This window comes from Pinus tabuliformis, chromosome 2_2, assembly GCF_031772625.1.
Source record: "Pinus tabuliformis cultivar Carrire ecotype Pingquan chromosome 2_2, CPIR1, whole genome shotgun sequence".
NCBI lineage: Eukaryota > Viridiplantae > Streptophyta > Pinopsida > Pinales > Pinaceae > Pinus > Pinus tabuliformis.
In genome coordinates, this window is record NC_142300.1 from 204,487,954 (window position 1) to 204,511,088 (window position 23,135).

Below are 23,135 nucleotides of genomic sequence, written 5' to 3' on the forward strand. Positions count from 1 at the left end.
CTTTTAATTTTTTTTAGCCTAGTCAACTGAATTTTTAGAATTCTAAGAGTTTTAACTTATCAACTTTGAATGCTCATAAATTGAGTTTTAAATTGCCCAAATGAGGCCTGTGATGGCTCATTGGATAGATAAAATCATGGAGAACATTTATGAAGTAGTTCCAAAACCATATTTGATCATTTAATGGGTCTAAAGTTGAGCAGAAGATCAAACTCCGAATTTTTAAACAAAATCATTTTTCTGAGTTTTATTTTCTACATTCTCATTTGCCCACAACCTCTATTGAGTATATATCCATTCACCTATGTTCTCCTTCCCCAATTACATCATAATATACATCAATAGAAGCTTAGATTTCCTTTTCTTTTAATTATTTAATTAATTTTGATTAGATATGTTTTAATTCCAAAGTTCGTATTTTGATTTTATTTTTGCATTTTGATTTGTTTTTGTAGGAAAATATTTGAAGAGATGAGAAGAAGAAGATATCAAAAAATGAGAATGCTCCAGCAAGAGAAGAATGAGATTTTGGGCCAATGAAAATTGATTGAGTAGAACTACTCTTCAACAAACTTTATGATTGAGAATTTTTTTTGTAAATATTATAAATAATAGATTGTAGAATGTATTAGGGGCTTCTCTTCTCTGCAATTCTAGAATTCGTAAAAGAACTATTATAATGAGGATTTAGAGTTGTAAGTGGGAGGAGAAAAAATCTCAAATCTAGGGATTATTGAAGATTTTTATTTTGTATTCTGAATTATGTATGATGGGAAGAGCTTGCACTACTGCAACTCTTGTTTTAAAAGTAGGAGTTCAATCATTGTAAAGGGTTGCTGGAGATCAGAGTCAGAAAAATCGTTTCAATAAATCAATATTTATAATACTATTGTTTTAAATACTGGATTCATTTTATGATGACAGAAATGTGTCATGTTATTCATAATTGTGAAGCATTGTCAATGTGAGTAATTTGCCTCAATAATATGTTATTATTTATCTATGCTCTTGTGGGTTGAATTCTGATTTGTAAGTAACTATTTATTCAAAAATATATCTTTGAATGTTGATTTAACAAACAATAATATTCTATGAACTATTTACTTATAATATTGTTTAATCATTCGAATTACTGATTTAACATTCAATATAATTTTGTGAACTACTTCCTAAATGATGTTGATTAATTATTTATGTTACTAAATCTATGAACATAATGTGTTTAGGTATTCATAATATTAGTTAATTGAACTGCTTCATTAACTTGATATTCATTATAAGCCAGACATATTTAAATCCCAATCGTTTAAGTATCTTGCTCTCAGTTGGGTTAGATCTATATTTTCCTAATTGAGATAGGATTAAGATACTTCTTATTTTTGTTTGCATTATAGGATTAATTAGCATTTAGATTTAATTCTATATTTCTAGAAGTCCTCTCCCCAAAGAGGCAAAATTTATTTGTGGCTTGGTTGAGCCCTAGATTAGCTTAAGCATCACTTTCTTTCTTGATCAACAAGAGGGTTAATCTGATGTCTCTTCTCTATTAGTAGATGAAAGTCCTATTTTAAGCCATTTGGAGATATAGAATAGGTAATTGGACCTAGTTAAACTAGCCAGAACCACCATCTCAATGGAGATGGAGTTTCTTTAATGTCTAGACTAGGTGGTCTCCCTTATATTGTTGTAGGTAGAGAATTTCAAGCCTTCAACAGAAGTCAAAAATTTGAATCAAAACATCTCCTTGAAAGATCAACTCCAACACATAAAGGCGATCAAAGGAGAGTCTTTGAGATCCTAAATTATGAGGATACCTCGTCTTATATATCAATTGCTAAGAGTTGGAGAAATTGTGGTGGATGGGGAATTGGTGATTGTAACTCTTAGAGGTCTCCCTCCTAGTTGGGAAACCTTCATTACTACTATAATAAATAAAAATAAATTCTCGTCATTTGATGAGATTGTTGGAAAGCTCACTCAAGAAGAATCAAGGATGATATCAAGAGGAAGGATTCAAAAGAGTGAAGGGGGAGAGCCCACTACATTCATCACTCAAAACAAGAGGAAGAAAGAAGAAGGAGGTCCACCAAATTCGAGAAATCCTCCACCTAGAAATGCAAATAAAAGGAATGATAAAGCATCATCTCATAATGAATGCTACAATTGTCATAAGAAAGGCCATCATGCTCAAGATTTTCCCAAGAAGAAAAATTGTCCATGCTACATTAGTAGAAGCAACAAAAATTGGTTTAATGATCCAAGAAGAAGAGACGACCAAAGGAATGAACGAAATGGAAGAAATGAAATAAGAAGAAGAGATGATCCAAGTGATCATGAAGAAGATCATCATCCTCAAAATAAATTAAAATTCTCCATGTATGAAAGTAATGTTGGAAATCAATCTAAATATATTCTTATTTCTACTCTCACTAGTTCTTCTCCTCCAAATTTGTGGAATAATTGGTAGGTTGATAGTGGAGCCACTCCTCATTTCTATGGGTATAAATAAGTTCTCTCTAATTTTGTAGAGAGGGATTTAAATTTGAAAATTATTCTTAGTGATAACTCCACTCATCCCATCAAAAGCTTTAGGTCCATCAAATTTCATTTTGATTCCAGGAAATCTATTTTGCTCCATGACATGATGTATTTTCCTAGATTGAAGAAGAATTTGGTATCAATATCCGATTTGGAATGTAACACTCTCCTCGCACATCCACCCAAGTAACCATGCCAATTGGGGTAAACATGGGATGAGAGGCTACTATGATCAGATTCAACCTCCCAAGTAACCTTAAGGAAATGGAATCAATGAAACATCACATGTAACCATCCAACACCATCAAAATAGCCCTCCGGAGAAAAGTCACCCACTCAGACAACCTATCCCTAGGTTCCACTACTATTCTGCAAAATTTAAGGCTTAGTCTCTCTCATGCTATGGGCAACGGAGTGACTAGAGACCTAAAGTCACTCTCATAGGCCTGCCTTCCAATGACTGTGGTCCAAAATTTCCAGTTCTGTACCAGTGACATCGAGAGGTGAGCCACCTTTTCAGGACCAATGTGCAGGCCACTACCCAAAATGGAATGAAGTCTCATAATTAAGTTAAGTACATGGAAACAATGATGCAAAAGTAACTAGTTGATCAAGACATTAACCAGACCCCTACTAGCCATGATAGGCATTTCATCCAACATATTGTCAACATATAACCTATAGTTGTAAACCATAGAATAAAGTGTAGGGATCTCTTACTTATCTGAAGATCACCATAAACCATTTTTTCCTCATGTCTTTTACTACCTTATCAGTTATTAGGTCATAGATACAATATCCATTCAAATACAAGTAAAACAATATGGAGAGACAAACATAGTTGTTGCCATAAAATGTACATATAACCAACATAATAGGAATACATATACAATAAACATGTTAGCCATCAAAATCCATATATAAAACAATTAATTTACACATGAAAATCAATGGAATGAATTTCTCTTTAATTAATGAAATGAACCAACTGATGATGGGACTACCATGTTCCACTTGACCATAGATTGGGTGAGGAAAACATCTCTTCACCAAATCACCCCGTTCCTTATTCCAATGATGAATTTGGGACTCATAGAGCACATCAAAAACAAAAATCAATGTACATTCCATGAGAGTTCTCTGCCTACACCATGAGGAATTTGAGTGCCTCCTAGTATCTCAGTCTTTGCCGTGCATCTATAGTCTGATCTAGGGATCACTAGGCTCTACATTGAGAGATACCCTCTAGGATTTACCATGCATTCCATTCCGGGACCATTAGGCCCAATGAAGAGAAAATCATCCTCTTGAATTTACTGTATATCCCAATATTCATAGGCAAGGATTCCTAGGCCCACCGAGGTGCACAATCTAGCTTTACCGTGACCCACAATCTGGTTTAGGGGTTGCTAGGCCAGTGGCTTCATGATCCATAGTTTGGTTCAGGGACCACTCAGACTATGTGTTTATTAATTCAGAGATCCACCCCACTCAGCTTCAAATACAAACGGGCCATCCCGCATAACCTGACTTAGAGAACCCATATGATAAAAGCTATTAGGAAATGGCAAGGCTAGGCTAAAAATATTTTCACACCTAGAAAAGCCCATGCCATGGTAGAAAAGAAACACATGCAATCCCATGCATGCCAAATCTAGTAAGGAAAATATGCATGCAAGTCGATACCTGCAATGAAGCCTATTATAGTTGCTTGATCCTACATTTCCCCGCTTGGTCTTTGCTTCCTCTTGGCTTCTTTGCCTTTCTTGCTCCAATTATAAAGTGATCCAAGAAAACTCCAAGTGTCCAAGAGTATGAGAGAGAGAGAGAGATAATTATCAAAGAGCTCCAAAGGTAAACTGACAAGTCTTACATTGACCAACCTTTTCCACTAATCCTTAGAAGCCTTTTTATTGACTGGGCCTCTATTTTCTTCATTTTCCATTATTTTCCTTCAATTTCCTCCTCACATGCAACCTCTTACCTTTCAACTTCCTTTCTCCTAATTTCCATTATTTTCATAAATAAATGTGCCAAAATGTCATTTTGCCTTTCCAAGTCCTTAGCCATTGCCTTTTCTAATTCCCTTTAGCCCTAAACAAAAAAATTAACACCCACTAGGATGTCTTACCCACCATTTAGCCCAGAATATGTGTCCCACTGACCGTGGTTATTGTTTATAACTTTTATTACATGGAATTTTCACCAGGGTTGTTACAAAACCGCCCCCTTGGGTGAACACCATCCTCGGTGTTCAATGACACCTATAACCAACAATATTGTTGAAAACAAAATATATTGGCCATGGAGATTCATAACAAAACTCATTGCAATATTTACAATGAATGACCCCCTCAAAAGAAAAACATCATGACAAGATTAGCAGATAACAACCATACCACATATTAGAGTTTTATAACTCATCTCATTACGGTATTTACAATCCACATATACACATATGCACATTTTCTAAACCAGGAAATAAAGGATATGATGCCCATATCCATCAATAAGGGGATACAAAGGCTCACACCTCCACCCTCAAAGTAATACCATTATTCATCTCCTTCCTAGGAAGTCTAGAATCCACTACAAAGTCAAATTTGCATCCAATGTCCAGTGCTATAATCCTGCATGATTTGTCCTCTCAGTGAACAATTATTGACTCATTATCCTAGGGCACACTCCCAATGTGTATCTGATTCCTTATGGAAATGATCATGATAAAAAAAAATCCATCCCCAGCCTTTTCTTCTATGCCACATAGTCCCGCGGGTAATCCAGTCAATCCCCTCCATGCAGTAACTTGTTAGCACCTAAATTAGCCTTAAGTTGAATGAAGGAAAAATTCAGGGTAACCACAAACCACACTCAGTCTGGTAGCTAGCCCTACTAGAATAGGAGAGGGCTCTCTCTGAGTCACACTCATCGAATAAGTAAACGGAATGGTCTAAGATGCCTAACAGTGAAAATATTGATCTTAGGCTAGTAAGTAAATATGGATACAAGAAGCAATTTTTTATAAATGACTGAGTTTCTGGGATAGTATGGGACCAACGGACAACAATGAGTAGAGAATTTAATACAAAGGCACAGATTACTTCGTGAGACAAGACAGGTGGAAAGTCTAGCAATTTAGTTTGAAATAACACAGAGTGGAAGAATTGCTTAAGAGGGTGAAAAGGGCATAAGTACATGAATCCTTTTCAACAGAAGAAGAACACTGAACATGAAATTTTCCCACAGGCAGAGCAATAAAAATGAATTCTACCTTATCTAACTTAGAAAATTTCACTGGAAATGAATATGAAATGAACTGTGAAACATTACGAAATACATATGAAACATAAGAGACACATTTGCTACACTCACAACCACATGAATCTCATGAAACAGAGCCACTGCCTTTCATTAATCCTCTGTCAAAATATACAATGAAGAACTGAGTTTCTCTCCCACAGTCCCCTAGAAATTACAAGCCAACCAACCCTTTGGAAATAGTTTGCATACAATATATAGAATGTGCCATGAAGAGATAAAATTCCAAAGGGTTGGGGATTTAGTCGAATCATTACAAAATGGAGGTGGAAAGCCAACCATTAGCTACAGGTGCAGTGTTACAAACATGACAAATGGCTTGGGTGACTGTTTGCCTTCCTTTGCCACTTGGATAGAAAGCCAATCTGGAGTGAAAATACTTTAAATTCTATCTTAGGTGCTGAAAAGTGAAATGTAGATGAGCAGGCCCACTTGGAAAAGTCGCAAATCGAAATTTCGCGAAATGGAGGTGAAATTGGTCTTTTTCCATATATGCGCTGCGCCACTTTGGAGCCTGTTTTGATGCACTTGCATGAGTACAAATTGTGCCCAAGTGTGCTTGTTGGAAAGCCTGGACTATCTACTTTCCAACCAAAGTGGAATCTCTAAATTTGGTGCTCATTTTCCCTCCAAATCTTCATTCCCCCAAGACTACTTCATGTGTGTCAAAATAGGGGCGGAGAGGTCATTTTTTGAGTGTTTTTGACCTCCTGGAGACTCAAATAATGCAAAATTTCTTGTCCAAGCACCAGTAGTCATGATTTTTCATGTTGAATCCAAAAATGCAAACCATTTATGATTTGTAGCTCCCAATCCTAAGCGTCGCGCCAGTGGTGCGGCGCACAGGGAGAAAAAACTTGTGTTGTGACCAAAAATTTGCCATGTGACCAAAATTGCCCAAAATTTCTTGAAATTTGGGCTGGAGATCCTCTATTAGGTGCTATGCTGGGAAAAAGAGGCTTTGGCCAATATTTGAGGTCAATCGATCTCCCTTTGCCTCTTTTGCTTCTTGATTGCCTTCCTCAATTTTGCCTTCAAATTCCTGATTCAGGCCTTGCATACTTTGTTTCGCGCCATGTAGTGGAAAGCCATGTGTCTCAGCAGTGCATGGTCCTTGTTGGCCTTGTCCAAAATCCTCTCCAAGTGCATGTTAACTCTCTCGAGGTTGGCCTCCCGATCCTCATTAATCTCTTGCTCTAATGACGTGAGCTCAACTCTTCTCCTTTGTGCAGCTTGGCGATGCTCACGAATGTTTTGTAGCTCCATGATCGCTTGCTGGTCCTCAAGCTATTTGTTCCTCTACTCCAGATATTTCATGTTCCACTTAGCGCTCTCCAAGTCAAGGGATAAGGCTTTGATCTCTGATTGCTGCTCCTGGATGATCTCTTTGAGCTGTGCACTTGTTGGTTCTGTATTTGTATCATCATCATGAAGGAGAACAAATTTGGTCTCTCACCTGATGGCTCACCTGAAGGCCCCTCATCATGCATTGGCTCCTTACCTCTATCTTGTACCTATAGTGTTGATGACAGAAGCGATGCCTGTTCCACCCTGGGTGGAGATAACACTCGCTTTGCTGCTGCAAACAAATGTCTAGCACCCCTTTGATATGTGATGAAAACCGGCACACTAGGAGTCTCATGGCGCTCATACCGATGAGAAGGTTCACCTTCTTGATTAACCTCTAATAATACCTATCAAGTGCTGAAGAAGTCATGGGATATGAAATCATCCCAAGTAATGCCCTGCAATCCCAATTGATGAACCACTAAAATCTTAATAAGAGCAAAGTGATAAACACTGTTAAGTTACTGCTGAGGGGTATTGTGCTGCATGAAGGTGTTCATCCTCTCTATGTTCCTGCAAATAAAAAATGGGAGGTTCATCATCCATACCCTGGTAAAGTGCATGAGCAACCTGATGTGATAATCATATAGACGAGAGAACCTCCCCTCACAGATGAAGTACTTCATGATCAACTTCATGAGTGGAGCATATTCATCTTTCAAATATCTGAATGGAAAGACTCTTGTGAGCTGCCTCAAGCAACTGGCCTTAATGTAAGGCTCATAATGCTGCCGATCAGCTTTCTATTTCTTGTGCCATGGTTCTCCAACATTCAGTATACCGGTTGCTAATGAGACAGTTTCGGGTGTCAGTGTGAACGTGACCCTGACCAAGATAGAGTGATCTCCATGTAGGTGAAGCACGAAAAGACGGGCCAACTCATGATGAACTCTAACATTAGCCACCCTTTGAAAAAATTCAAAATATGCTAGCTGTTGGAAACATGATATGGCAAGAGGGCATGCTTGTAATTCAGTGAGGGTAGTGGGCTCATCCCTAACATGTTTGCCACTCTTATGATGTCTCCTGGGAGCCTGCTCTTCCGAGGATGAGTCACTTTGTGTCTCCATCCCATACTCTGATGAATGGTGTGATGCCATGACTGTTGTGTGTATTGTATTTAGGCTGCCCTTTGATGATGGTGTGAAGCTGGGTGCTTTTGTGATATCTGCCACCAAGGGGAACAATGAAACAAAAGAGAGTATTAGGAGGGGAGTAATGTGATGGGAATAGGGGTTATGGGGAGAAGTTTGTTTAGGGATATGTAGGAGGTTTGGGTATTTGATAGGGTAGGTTTTTGGGGTGTTATGTTGACAAATAAGAGGAGGGGAAAGAGAATAGGGTTTGGTGGTGTTTTAGGGTAGGGATAATAGGAAAAATAAGAAAGGGAGGATAGGGAAAAATGGTAGGTGAGGGAAAAATGGTGGGTGAATATGGAGCCTTGGCCTCAATACCACAATTATGCAACCCTAGCAACAACGGGCTTTGGTGTTTTCTTGTGGTTGATTTTATGAGTTTTGTTGCATTCAAACATAGCCATAAACCACCATATCATTTATAAACTTTGATGAACAAGTCATGTCATAGAGCCTACCTTTCAATTTGATGGGCTTCACAAGAAATTTGAGGTGATTTGGCACGGTTCTAGCCCTTTGTGGGTGTACACCCGCCAAACCCAGTGCGTCGTGCCCTAGGTGTGCGCCGCGCTCGTTGAAAACTTGAACTGAGAGGTGGCTCTGTGTGCGCTGCGCCCCTGTGTATATGCGCCACGCTCTTGGAAACTGCCTCCAACTCTCTCCAAACACGAACTTTGCCTCTCAAACACTTTGCAATTTCTCCCTATGCACTTGATTTGCACAATGCCTCTGATTTTGGTGAAAAGTTGTATATAAAGACTTGGAAGTCATGGGTTAAATTTTTGCTTCTCCAAAAACCCATTTTTCTAATGTTATGTTTTGACACATTTTCACTAACTTAAAGGAACACTGATTTTCACTTTCCCTTTGAAATTTTAGCTCAAATGATGAAATTTTCGGCACTCTTTGCAGGGATTGCATGACAGGACATTTGGCCACGGAAACCATGCCTGCACCTGAAGAAATCAACTGACGATTTTTTTTGAAATTTTATCACAAATGACACTGTTTTACTTTTCTTCAAACAGAGTTTTGAGGAAGAGTCGAAGTCTATCCACATGACGATGAAACTCTCTGAATCATAACTTTGTAAGGGCCCCACTCTGACCTACATGGTTTTATAGGACATGGTTGAAGACCAAATTGATTAATCCCTAGACCTATTATCGAAAATGACTTTTTTCCATTAAAGGACCAGACCTTGACTGTCATGGACTTTAGTGATCATTGACAAAAGACCTAAGCCAGTAGGAGCCAGACATGAGGGGAAATGACTAGCATGACCTTTTCCATCAGATTATGGCATTCTCCTAGCGGAATGCAGTTGGGTAAATGGAGTGGGACTCCTAAAAATGAAATGCATAAAAAGTTTTGATCTCTAACAGAGGACTGACCAGACCGACTCTAACATTGGCTCCAATGGGGGATGGTAGCTCCTTGGACAGTGCCTTCGTCCATTGGGCTATGGAGTCATTTTTTCGACAAACAACACAAGACTTTGACACATTTATTGACTGGAACTTGACTTAAACCGACATTAATTATGAAACCAACATGACTGAAAAAACTGACTCAATGCAAAAGGAAATGACTCATGACTGACTTAACTAAAACAAGAACTGACAAAAATTATTCAATGGCAGCAGTCCATCAAGATTTGAGGGTTTCAAATTATGATGATAGCCACTTGCATATTAATGCAATATGTACAATCATGCGTAATGTGTCTTCAAATATAACCAATCAAGTAGATGCCTTCTTGATTGATTCTCCTGATCAGATCTCCTGGTCAATAGCAAATACTGGTGGGCATCCAAAAATACAGTCTACCATGATCTCCTTCATCACTGAATACTGCAATAATCACCTTCACTACTGACTGCAACAGATTTGCCATTGGATCATGAAAAACATGAAGATTTACCTCCTGTTTAGGAAACAAGATGTCTTTTTCTTTTGATGTTGATCTTCTTTCATAATGTTCTTTAGAAAAAGTATGGTCCTGGTCCTCAAAAATTTCTGAACAAGTGGATGAGTAGATTTCCTCTTCAAAAAACATTTCAAAACATGAGACATATGAGGAAGAACCTGAAAGGGAATCCTGAATAGTTTGGTCTGCTGAAGTCTGAATATATGGTAGGTCATATTCATACGATATGACAGCCAGATTCTCATTACATTCATCACATTCATCAATCATGAGAAAAACAACTTCAGATGTTTTTTGAAACCTAACACTAACATTTATATCATCTAACATAAATTCATCCAGAGGAACTTTTTTACTTGCTTGAGCAACGATCTCATCTTGTTGTTCATGAGCTGACTGGACTACCTCTTCATGAAGACTATGTTCTGCTGACATGAGAGCATTCGGATCTAGAACTCTGTCTTCTTCATCCCAGATGATTTCAGCAGCAGAGTTCTCTTTCATGGGACTTAGTACAAGGTTTTCTTGGTCATCACAATCTGAATCTGAATATGAAATGGGTGACTTGACATTATCACATTCTGGAATTAGAACTGGACTTCCTTGCATGCTGTCTTCTTCTCTGGACAGATCTGAACCGACACTTTTTATTTCATCACTTTCAGCCATATGGAACTCTTTGACCTGCTGATCTATAAAGCTGCTTACAAGGCTATCATTATTTTCACCAGAGGAAGAAGTTCTACCGTCACCTTCTTGACCATGTGCACACTGCAGATTTGCGTTAACTTGAGCTGTAACCTGACCGTTCAAGAGTTGATCTATCTCATTTTCCGTCAGAGGAGATAACACTTTTTGTTTTCTCTTGCTCAAACAGTGATTGTCTTCATTAATTTCAAGTGGAGTATACAAATTTTCCTCATATATCTGATCCATTTCATGTAATTCTTGTTGACTGTCAAGATGCAAAATTCCTTCATCTTCCACCGTACTAAAATCTTGATTCTGCTGCAATGTTTCCTGAGCATCTTGATGGGACTCCTCTAGTTTCTTTTCATGTTGCTGAAATGGATTCTTGTACAAGGCTTCCATGATCTCATCATCCATAAAATTATCATCCTCATAGTATTTTTCAAGGCTTTCAATAAAAGTAGAAGCATGTTTGCAACAGTCATGAACTAGATTTAATGATGGATAAGATTCTTGATATATTTCAATGAACAGGGCATGAAAATCCTTTAAACAGTATATACAAGCAGGCGGCAAACTTTCATACCAAGATTTGGCTTCACCTTCCAGAGTGGCCAGGAATATCTTCATCAAGCAATCTTCAGGAAAATCAACCTTCAACTTGCGAATATGCATGTGAAATTGAACTAGATGTAAAGCAATGTCCTTATTACCATCATCTTTAAACGTAGGCAGATTCCTTGACCAATCTACCTTCAGAATTTTATTTGGAAAACTTGGGATGTGATCTCGGCTCATGGGAGCATATCTTCTTGCAACCCGCTCCATTTTGAAAATCTCAAAGCTAGTGATCTCTCTGCAGTGGAATCACCATGAAGGATTGATTGCTGGATTCCTCAGTGAATGGAGTTGTCAGGTGAATGATTTTAGCCGTCTTCTTATGTCTGATCATTGTACACCATCAACAATCAGCTTTGAACTTGATATATGTACTGGGGAAAAACAATCTTCAAGAAAACCATTTTCGTCCCTAGTGGAGACACCACTATGTTAGCACCTAAATTTTCCTTAGGCTGAAGGAAGGCAAAATTCAGGGTAACCACAAACCACGCTCAGTCTGGTAGCTAGCCCTACCAGAATTGGAGAGGGCTCTCTCTGAGTCACGCTCAGCAAATAAGTAAATAGAATGGTCTGAGATGACTAACAGTGAAATATTGATCTTAGGCTAGAAAGTAAATACGGATACAAGAAGAATTTTTTATAAATGACTGAGTTTCTGGGATGGTATGGGACCAACAGACAACAATGAGCAGAGAATTTAATACAAAGGCACAGATTACTTCGTGAGGCAAGACAGGCAGAAATTCTGGTAATTTAGTTTGAAATAACGTGGAATGGCGGAATTTCTTAAGAGGGTGAAAAGGGCATAAGTACATGAATCCTTTTCAACAGAAGAAGAACACTGAACATGAAATTTTCCCACAGGCAGAGCAATAAAAATGAATTCTACCTTATCTAACTTAGAAAATTTCACTGAAAATGAATATGAAATGAACTGTGAAACATTACGAAATACATATGAAACATAAGAGACACATTTGCTACACTCACAACCACATGAATCTCATGAAACAGAGTCGCTGCCTTTCATTAATCCTCTGTCAAAATATACAATGAAGAACTGAGTTTCTCTCCCACAGTCTCCCAAAAATTATAAGCCAACCAACCCTTTGCAAATAGTTTTCATACAATATATAGAATGTGCCATGAAGAGCTAGAATGCCCAAGGGTTGGGGAGTTACTCTAATCATTACAAAATGGAGGTGGAAAGCCAACCATTAGCTACAGGTACAGTGTTACAAACATGACAAATGGCTTGGGTGATTATTTGCCTTCCTTTTCCACTTGGATAGAAGCCAATCTGGAGTGAAAATAATTTAAATGCCACCTTAGGTGCCGAAAAAATGAAATGTAGATGAGTGGGCCCACTTGGAGAAGTCACGAATCGAAATTTCGTGAAATGGAGGTGAAATTGGCCTTTTCCCTATATGCGCCGTGCCACTTTCTATATGCACTGCGCCACTTTGGAGCCTATTTTGAGGCACTTTCACGTGTCCAAATTGTGCCCAAGTGTGCTTGTTGGAAATCCTGGCCTGTATACTTTCCAACCCAAGTGGAATTTCTGAATTTTGTGCTCATTTTCCCCTCCAAATATTCATTCTACCAAGACTACTTCCTGTGTGTCAAAATAGGGGCAGAGAGGTCATTGTTTGAGTGTTTTTGACCTCCTGGAGACTCAAATCATGCCCAAATTTCTTGTCTAAGCACCAGTAGTCGTGATTTTTCATCATGAATCCAAAAATGCAAACCATTTGTGATTTGGAGCTCCGAATCCTAAGCGCCACGCTAGTGGCGCGACGCACAGGGAGAAAAAACTTATGTTGTGACCAAAAATTTGCCATGTGACCAAAATTGCCCCAAATTTCTTGAAATTTGGGGTAGAGATCCTCTACGAGGTGCTATGCTAGGTCAAAGAGTCTTTGGCCAATATCTGAAGTCGATCGATCTCCCTTTGCCTCTTTTGCTTCTTGATTTCCTTCCTCAATTTCGCCTTCAAATTCCTGATTCGGGCCTTGCATATGTTGTTTCACGCCATGTAGTGGAAAGCCATGTGTCTTAGCAGTGAATGGTCCTTGTCAGCCTTATCTAGCAGCCTCTCCAAGTGCATGTTAACTCTCTCGAGTTTGGCCTCCCAATCCTCATTAATCTCTTGCTCCAATGACGTGAGCTCAACTCTTCTCCTTTGTGCAGCTTGGCGATGCTCACGAATTTTTTGTAGCTCCATGATCGCTTGCTGATCCTCAAGCTGTTTGTTCCTCTACTCTAGATATTTCATGTTCCACTTAGCCCTCTCCAAGTCAAGGGATAAGGCTTCGATCTTTGATTTCTGCTCCTGGATGATCTCTTTGAGCTGTGCACTTGTTGGTTTTATATCTGTATCATAATCATGAAGGAGAACGAATTCGGTCTCTCGTTCACCTGATGGCTCACTTGAAGGCCCCTCATCATGCATTGGCTCCTTACCTCTGTCCTGTACCTATAGTGCTGATGTCAGAAGTGAGGCCCCTTCCACCCCAGGTGGAGATAACACTCGCTTTGCTGCTGCAAACAAATGTCTAACACCCCTCTAATATGTGATGAAAACTGGCACACTAGTAGTCTCATGGCGCTCATACCGACGAGAAGGTTCACCTTCTTGATTAACCTCTGATAATACCTGTGAAATGCTGAAGAAGTCACGGGAGATGAAATCATCCCAGGTAATGCCTTGCAATCCCAACTGATGAACCACTAAAATCTTAATAAGAACAAAGTGATAAACACTGTTAAGTTGCTGCTGAGGGGTCTTGTGTTGCATGAAGGTGTTCATCCTCTCTGTGTTCCTGCAAAGGAAAAATGGGATGTTCATCATCCATACCCTGGTAAAGTGCATGAGAAACCTGATATGATAGGCATATAGATGAGAGAACCTCCTCTCACAGCTGAAGTACTTCATGATCAACTTCATGAGTGGAGCATATTCATCTTTCAAATATCTGAATGGAAAGACTCTTGTGAGCTGCCTCAAGCAACCGGCCTTAATATAAGGCTCATAATGTTGCCGATCAACTTTCTATTTCTTGTGCCATGGTTCTCCAACATTCAGTATACCAGTTGCTAATGAGACAGTTTCGGGTGTCAGTGTGAAGGTGACCCCGGCCAAGATAGAGCGATCTCCATGTAGGTGAAGCACGAAAAGATGGGCCAACTCATGATGAACTCTAACATTAGCCACCCTATGACAAAATTCAAAACATGCTAGGTGTTGGAAACATGACATGGTAAGAGGGCATGCTTGTAATTCAGTGAGGGTAGTGGGCTCATCCCTAACATGTTTGCCACTCTTGTGATGTCTCCTGGGAGCCTGCTCTTCCGAGGATGAGTCACTTTGTGTCTCCATCTCATACTCTGATGAATGTTGTGATGCCATGACTGCTGTGTGTACTGTATTTAGGCTGCCCTTTGATGATGGTGTGAAGCTGGGTGCTTTTGTGATATCTGCCACCAAGGGGAACAATGAAACAAAAGGGAGTATTAGGAGGGGAGTAATGTGATGGGAATAGGGGTTATGGGGAGAAGTTTGTTTAGGGATATGTAGGGGGTTTGGGTATTTGATAGGGTAGGTTTTTGGGGTGTTATGTTGACAAATAAGAGGAGGGGAAAGAGAATAGGGTTTGGTGGTGTTTTAGGGTAGGGATAATAGGAAAAATGAGAAAGGGAGGATAGGGAAAACTGGTAGGTGAGGGAAAAATGGTGGGTGAAAATGGAACCTCGGCCTCAATACCACAATTATGTAACCCTAGAAACAATGGCCTTTGGTGTTTTCTTGTGGTTGATTTTATGAGTTTTGTTGCATTCAAACATAGCCATAAACCACCATATCATTTATAAACTTTGATGAACAAGTCATGTTATAGAACCTACCTTTTAATTTGATGGGCTTCACAAGAAATTTGGGGTTATTTGGCACAGTTTTGGCCCTTTGTGGGTGTGCGCCGCACACCAAACCCAGTGTGCCATGCCCTAGGTGTGCGCCGCGCCCATTGAAAACGTGATCTGAGGGGTGGCTCTGTGTGCGCTGCGCCCTCTGTGTGCACCGTGCCCCTATGTATATGCACCGCGCTCCTGGAAACTACCTCCAACTCTCTCCAAACATGCACTTTGCCTCTCAAACACTTTGCCATTTCTCCCTATGCACTTGATTTGCACAATGCCTTTGATTTTGGTGAAAACTTGTATATAAAGACTTGGAAGTCATGGGTTAAATTTTTGCTTCTCCAAAAACCCATTTTTCTAATGTTATGTTTTGACACTTTTTCACTGAATTAAAGCAACACTGATTTTCACTTTCCCTTTGAAATTTTAGCTCAAATGATGAAATTTTTGGCACTCTTTGCAGGGATTGCACGACAGGACATTTGGCCATAGAAACCATGCATGCACCTGAAGAAATCAACTGACGATTTTTTTTGAAAATTTTATCACAAATGACACTATTTGACTTTTCTTCAAAACAGAGTTTTGAAGAAGAGTCGAAGTCTATCCACATGACGATGAAACTCTCTGAATCATAACTTTGTAATTGCCCCACTCTGGCCTGCATGGCTTTATAGGACATGGTTGATGACCAAATTGATTAATCCCTAGACCTAATTATCAAAAATGATTTTTGTCCATTAAAGGACCAGACCTTGACTGTCATGGACTTTACTGATCATTGACAAAAGACCTAAGCCAGCAGGAGCCAGACATGATGGGAAATGACTAGCATGACCTTTTCTGTCAGATTATGGCATGCTCCTAGCATAATGCAGCTGGGTAAATGGAGCGGGACTCCTAAAAATGAAATGAATAAAGAGTTTTGATCTCTGACGGAGGACTGACCAGACCGTCTCTAACATAACTCACCTTCCAAGTTCTGTTGGCATCCCCATCCCGGGAATTCCATCAATTGGCAAGGCTTCCTCACATCGGAAGATACAAAAACCAAGGCATATCCTAGCCTTAAACCATCACACCGATTATAGCATGCTCATGGCAATCAATGGACACAATTGGGTACCAATTTCCCACAATGGCTCTGTTCCTGAACTGCTTTACCAACACACTACTGCATATTCCAATTCTTTTCACGGTTGCTGCAAATTCTTGTAGTCGATTTCAACCACCCAACTGGGCATGTTCTTGAATTCCTGTTACAAGCACATAACTTCCATTATACTTAAAATAAATCAAAACAAATTCACATCATACCTCATTGGTAGCTCGTCAATAAGGTATATTTGCAATCATGTTTTCTTCCTGGCACAACAAGTCAAACTAACATATTTGACCAAATCAACATGTATAAAAATATCACATAAGCTTAGCTCAAAACATAACCATCAAAATCATAAATCACATGTAACCATCATAAACCAAAATCATAGATCACATGTAATCATCATAAACTAGAATCATAGATCACATATAATCATCATATAGCATACTCATAGATCACATGCATAATAAAAATGAAAGAAAAAAGTACTTATACTTATCCTTTCATCAATACTTATCTTCTACCTTTGTCTTTATTCCATACGCACTCCGGATTGGTTGCCACAATAGACAAACACCCAATTCCTTCTCCTCAACCGTGTTCTCATACACATAGTGTGCATCACACCCATACAATCCACACATGACATACAACACCATGCAATAGATGCATTCAAACCTGACATGCCACATGTTATCACTCATATTTTCCTTGAAGTTGTTGGGAAGAGGAAAGGGGTCCGAGGTAACCACAAACCAACTTTTAAGTACAGAATCTAGCCAGTCTGTACCCAGAGAGGGCTCTCTCTTTAAATTTTAGCTTTGTTTTGAAGGATATTAGGCTACTTATGAAATTTTAGGGGTTTTGATTGTGTTTGGTGGTGAAATTCAATAGCAGAGAGGTAGAACTGAGTAGTTTAGGCCATTGGGCTAATGGAGTCAAAGAAGATGGCTTAAGTGGATTTGGTTTCTTGATAAGAGATGGTTTCACAGGGCAAGATAATCAAACCTAGAACAAATAAAGACTTAAAATAGATGGAATGAACTCAAACTGGGTGAAGGGTAATTAAGTATCCTTCAACACATTCGAAAGAAGGAACAAGAATGATTATTAATAAAGAGCAGTTAAGTATTATTTACTAAATAATCAAAGAGAATAAACTAGAAAACAAGAGCAATTAAGATTTCACTATTTATGCTAGTTCAAAGGAAAACATTAAGAATAATAACCATTGAAAACAGATTGCAATCAAGCATTTTCCGAATTACTCTTTTTCATTTATCATTTAGATATGAAACATAGATGATATAATAAACAAGGAAAACTTTAAAGCATAAGGTATAGAGGACTTATTGATCTGGTGTTTGACTCAAGAAATCTGTGGAAAGTCCTTTGCATCAATTCTTTATCTAGCAAGCCATACAAAAGTTGGTCCAACAACACTTTATTTCAAAATAATCAGTATTACAACAATGTCTAAGAATCCACCCTCAATACTCCAATTGAGGGAGTATTTATACAAAAATTTTACAAAAAATACCTCATAACAAAGTGAGATATATTCTAGGATGACTATGAATAAGTTCCAAGAAAAATAGAGACAAATGGTCTCGAAGATAGGAGAAAAGGTAAACTGATGTTCTGTTGTTCCTATTCTTGTGAGTGTGTTGGAGGTAGGCCGTATGATTTGGCTCGTTGCCGTCGTTTTTAGTAACTCTGTGCTGGCTGCCCTGTTTTCACTGATACTCTTTACCTGTGGTGATACACTTTGACCTCTTTGATCTCTGTTCATCTTCTTTACCATTACTTACTGTAGTAAATAACCAAAATTTACATTTTACAAAGGATAATTTTACAAAATTTCCAATATGTCTTCCCACCATTTTGCTTCTGGCAATCTATTATTTTGAAGTTTTCTCAGGGTCTCATCAGTTTCTATGTACCGGAAAAAGGTAGGCTAAATTGGGAACAAGTGCTTCATCTCATGCTCAACATAGAACAAGTTCTCCAAACTGTCATAGAGAACTCTGCTTGTAGTCAATGCTTTTGTTCCTAATGCACTTGTTGATGAACCTGCTTGGTTTCCTGCATACTTATTCAATTTCTCCACATAGTCTTTATGACTCATTAGTTTATCATGAATAACTAAAGGACTTGGAAAGCCTTTATTCTGTAAAGTATCAAATCTTTTCATGAAGGCATTAATTTCTTCCTCCATATCATGGCATCTTCTTTCTAAGTTTTGCATCAGAGTTCTTTTAGTAAAAACTGTTTTGATTTCCAAAATTGTCCCTATTCTATCTTGAATGCCCAGCTCTTCAAGCTGGTGCTTATTCCTGGTATTCAAAAATTGTATGAACTTGTTGGCTTCCTCAGGAATATTTCCTAATTCTGCCCTTGTCTTTTGAATTTCTTCTTGAGCTAGTTTCACTAAATCAATTTGCTCAAAAATTATTCGAATTGATGGCCAAGCATCATTTATTGATTGAGTGATGTTGGCCCAAAGAATTCCCTTGATTTCTATCAGAGGCTTGTCAAAAGTAAGATCTTTTTCCAATGATTTCACTTTGTTTTCTAACACTTTAATCTCTCTTATCTTTTTTGCAGCATTTATTTTTGAGAGATCATACCTTTGCTCTAAGTTGGCATACTGCTCTTTTACCTTATTTGGCTCTAAAACTTGTAGTTTTAGGTCCTCCATTGATTTTATTATTTCCTCTGTGCTCAAATTAGGAATGCTACCTTGTGCTACTCCTACTATTTCTGCTGTTGTTGTACCTCTAACTACCTCCGCTGTAACTGCTGGAATATTTGGTGCCAATGCTGCTCCCAGAGTGATGGGACTGTAGTTGAGACTACCGGTATCACATTGGGAGGCTGAGAGGTCGACTCTCCCTACTTTTCGTTCAATCCTTTTTCAAGTTCTTGTTCAGTCTCATTTAGTTGTTCATTAATTTTTAAGAGCAAATCCATCAGCTCTTATTCAGATTTTTGCTTTATAATCTCAGAAACCTGTGGATGCCTTGAAGGTGGCAGCTTTAGTTGTTTCCTTAGGGAAGAAATATCTTCATATTTCTTTTTAATCAAGGCTTCTGTAGTATTTACATCCTTTGGATCATGACCCAATCCAATAATTATTTTTTCTAAGGACTTTATTCTGTTATCTTTGGCCTGGGAGGAAGCCTTTTCCAAGTGTACTTGGGCAGTAGTGTTGTGGGGAAAAATGCCTATGCAGGACGATCCTATCCACCTAAGGTGTGACAGTACCTTAGCAACAAACGAATACAGCTACACTGGTCTCTTCCTTTATGAAATATGAAAAAGAGGAGATCGATAGACTTACCGTTGTCTTCCGTTTGTCACTCGATCTTGATCCTCTTCTCTTTAGATGTTCACAGCTACTTGCCTCCTCGCTTGCTCAAGAGAACAACTACTTGATTCCACGAGATCACAAGAGAACAACTACCTGTGACAAGAGAACAGCTACTTGCGACAAGAGAAGAACATAACACAAAGGCACATATTCATATTCATAAATGATTCAGGATTAGAAGTAAATCAAATACACTAATGCAATCATACAAATACACCAGTATATAGGAGCAAACCAAGATAGCTTTATTGATAAGTAACAGGGTTCAGGAAGAGATACAACCCATAGGGCTCCAATCCAGCATCTCCTTCCCAGCAGAATGGAATTCCTTCTTCAGCTCCCTTCAAAGCATTAAGCACCCAATGATCCAGTCTCAAACCAACAGCAATTCTTTGCAATAACAAAATTCCAGCCTCCTCTTCCCATGGAGGAGAGATCTATATATAGATCTTTTGGAGAGAGGATGAGTCAGCTTGAGGCTGGTATGAAACTGACTAGTATCCTCTCCCTCTCTCAGTTCTTGAGTCCACTTGGAGGTTCTTGCTTCCACTTGGAGATTTGGAACCTCTTACTCATCACCAGTCGAATTCCTTGATCCAAGTGTCATTTTGGAAGCTTCCTGGGCATTGACACCTTGAGGAATGACTCTGCCACATGTCCAAACTCACTCAGCGCAGGTAGCTAGTGTTGGAGTTGACATTCAACGCAGGTAGCCAGTGTAGCAATTGACGTTTAGCGCAGATGCTCAGTGGAGCAGTTGACATGATCCAGAATTGGCTTGTTTTTGAGTGTTTTCAGGTGGAGAACTTCTGTGAATTGCTGTGGTTAGTTTGCCTTGTTCCTCTAGGGGTAGGAACAACATGTTTAGGGACTTTGGATCCCTTAGATTATGGACATTTCATGCTCAATGCTGTAAGGCACAAAAATATCTATAACAGTTGCCCCCTAAAGTATGAGGTCGTTTATCGGGTGAAATGCTTTATCCAGGAGGGTCCGAACTTCATCCATCTGCTGGGAGGAGACCTGTAATAAAACACAATACAATACATTATGATTCATACTGCTTTCATGATCGAGCTGAGGCGGGCATTCCCATGCTCAGCTTTATAAATTCATTTTTGTACATAGAACAGACGATCGTCTGATGGTAGAATGATAATTTTGGCGAAATTATCATCCTTTGAGTAGGATGATCATCTGCTGCAATGATGTACATGTCAAATGTATTTATTTGTCCTGAATATATATCGCAGCCCGGATGGATGAAACTAGATCCGGGGTCTTCAAACTTGTCCAATCTTCACTCTAAGTACAAGTCGATACATGTGAGAATTGCGCTGAAGTCGAACATGGAAAGACATCGCTTGATTACCGGTCAATGATGTAAACCGTTAACAAGCGCGAGAGGAATCACCGATAATGATAATGACCCTCAAGGTACTACAGTACAATTCACATGGTGTGAATAAAGGACTTGGCGTCGAACACCACGCAAAATCTTCTGGTCGAAGGTCATTGATGTATACCTGTCGCCGGAAGTGAGAAACTTGCCATTGAGGCATGCAAGCTTCAAAGTACTGAAGGGGTTGTTCCTAGATCAACTCCTTGGATAATGAACTAATGTCGACAAGGAGTGATCCGTCACAGGAGGGCCTTAATGAATCCCACATCAGTGACACGGAATGGAGCTAATGATTTTAATGGAGGTGAAAACAATCTGTGACATATGATTCAGGGTGGCGGTCATGGATGGATGAAGGATAATGTATGGCAGTGGATGGGACCCGGTTGAATCTTTCTGAACGACTTCTCTTGAACATATGGCGACACTGATGCAATGGATTGGTAGCATTACCCCAAATATGGATGGTATGGCGAGACCATGGTGATGTGACCGGTGAATGAGACAACCCAACCCGATTGTGATACGGAGGAAAAGTGTCATGTTCAAGAGCGACCTGCTACCATCAAAGTTTTCTTTAGTTTTCTCCCAATTTTTCCCCAGTCATTGGTGACCAGTACCTCTTTATGTTTGTCAAGCTTGAGGAGGATAACATATGCTTGTTCTATAACCTGCCCTTCGGGCAAGCCCATCGCTATGTTTTAACGAGCCTAGCGATAGGGAAACTCGTTCTCGTCTAAAGACAAGTTTGTCGCTATCTAATAATTTTAATGAGTCTAACGACAAGGATAACTCGGTCCTTTTCATTTTTAGAGAGTCTGAAAAGGTACATAAAGTCAACTCCAAAATTCCTTTTTCGTCATCTAATCCCTTAGGTCCGAAAAAGTATAAAACAATACAGACGGGATGAGTTTTCGATAATCTTTAACGAGCCGAATAAAACAAGTGCTCGATCTTTTTGTGCAATAATCCCTCAGGTCCAAAAAAATTAAAATCTAGAGGAGGGATAGCACTTCCGGTCCTTTAACGAGTTGGAAGGCCAAAACTCGGCAATCTTTTCATATTTTACGAGTCAATTGAAAAGAGCTTAAAGAAGACTCGTCTTCTGAGGAACGAGTGATGAACAGGGTTAGCAGCAGATTCCAGGTACAGGTTGGAATTTTCCAATCACGGCAGTGTCACAAGGATGGCTAGGTGAAATCACTCTTCGCAGCTGTTCCTCAAAATGGGTAAACAATCATATGGGGGTGAACGAGCGGCCAAATGAAAAATGGAGGTGGCAGGTGCAAACATGACCAAGGCTTTTATGGCTGATAAATTTACGATCACAGTGGTTATTTACCGAGATAGGTTCATTTTTTAGTTAAAAATGAGCTTAAACACTGGAGGAAACATTGCTCACTGCTTATATTTATTTTTTAACGAGCATGAAGACTGCGTTAAAACTGCTCGGATCTAGCGTTTATTTTTTAACGAGCATGAACTTTATGCTATTATATGGTCAAATATTCTGATTTTTTACCATAACTAGCTTTTCTCTTTTCAATGATAGTACTACATTCTCAATTGCTGCATCAAACTTAGTTAGAAATGAATAATATTTGCATGAAAATGAGATTATAACCCTAATATTCCGCTTTGAACTACGTAAAAAGCCATTAAAAGGTGTTTTTACCTCTCATTTTACCATTTCATTTGAACTTAGTTTGTTGGAGCTCTGGAGGTGCCTCCATTTCTTTGTCAGGTTCGGCCTGGGTGTT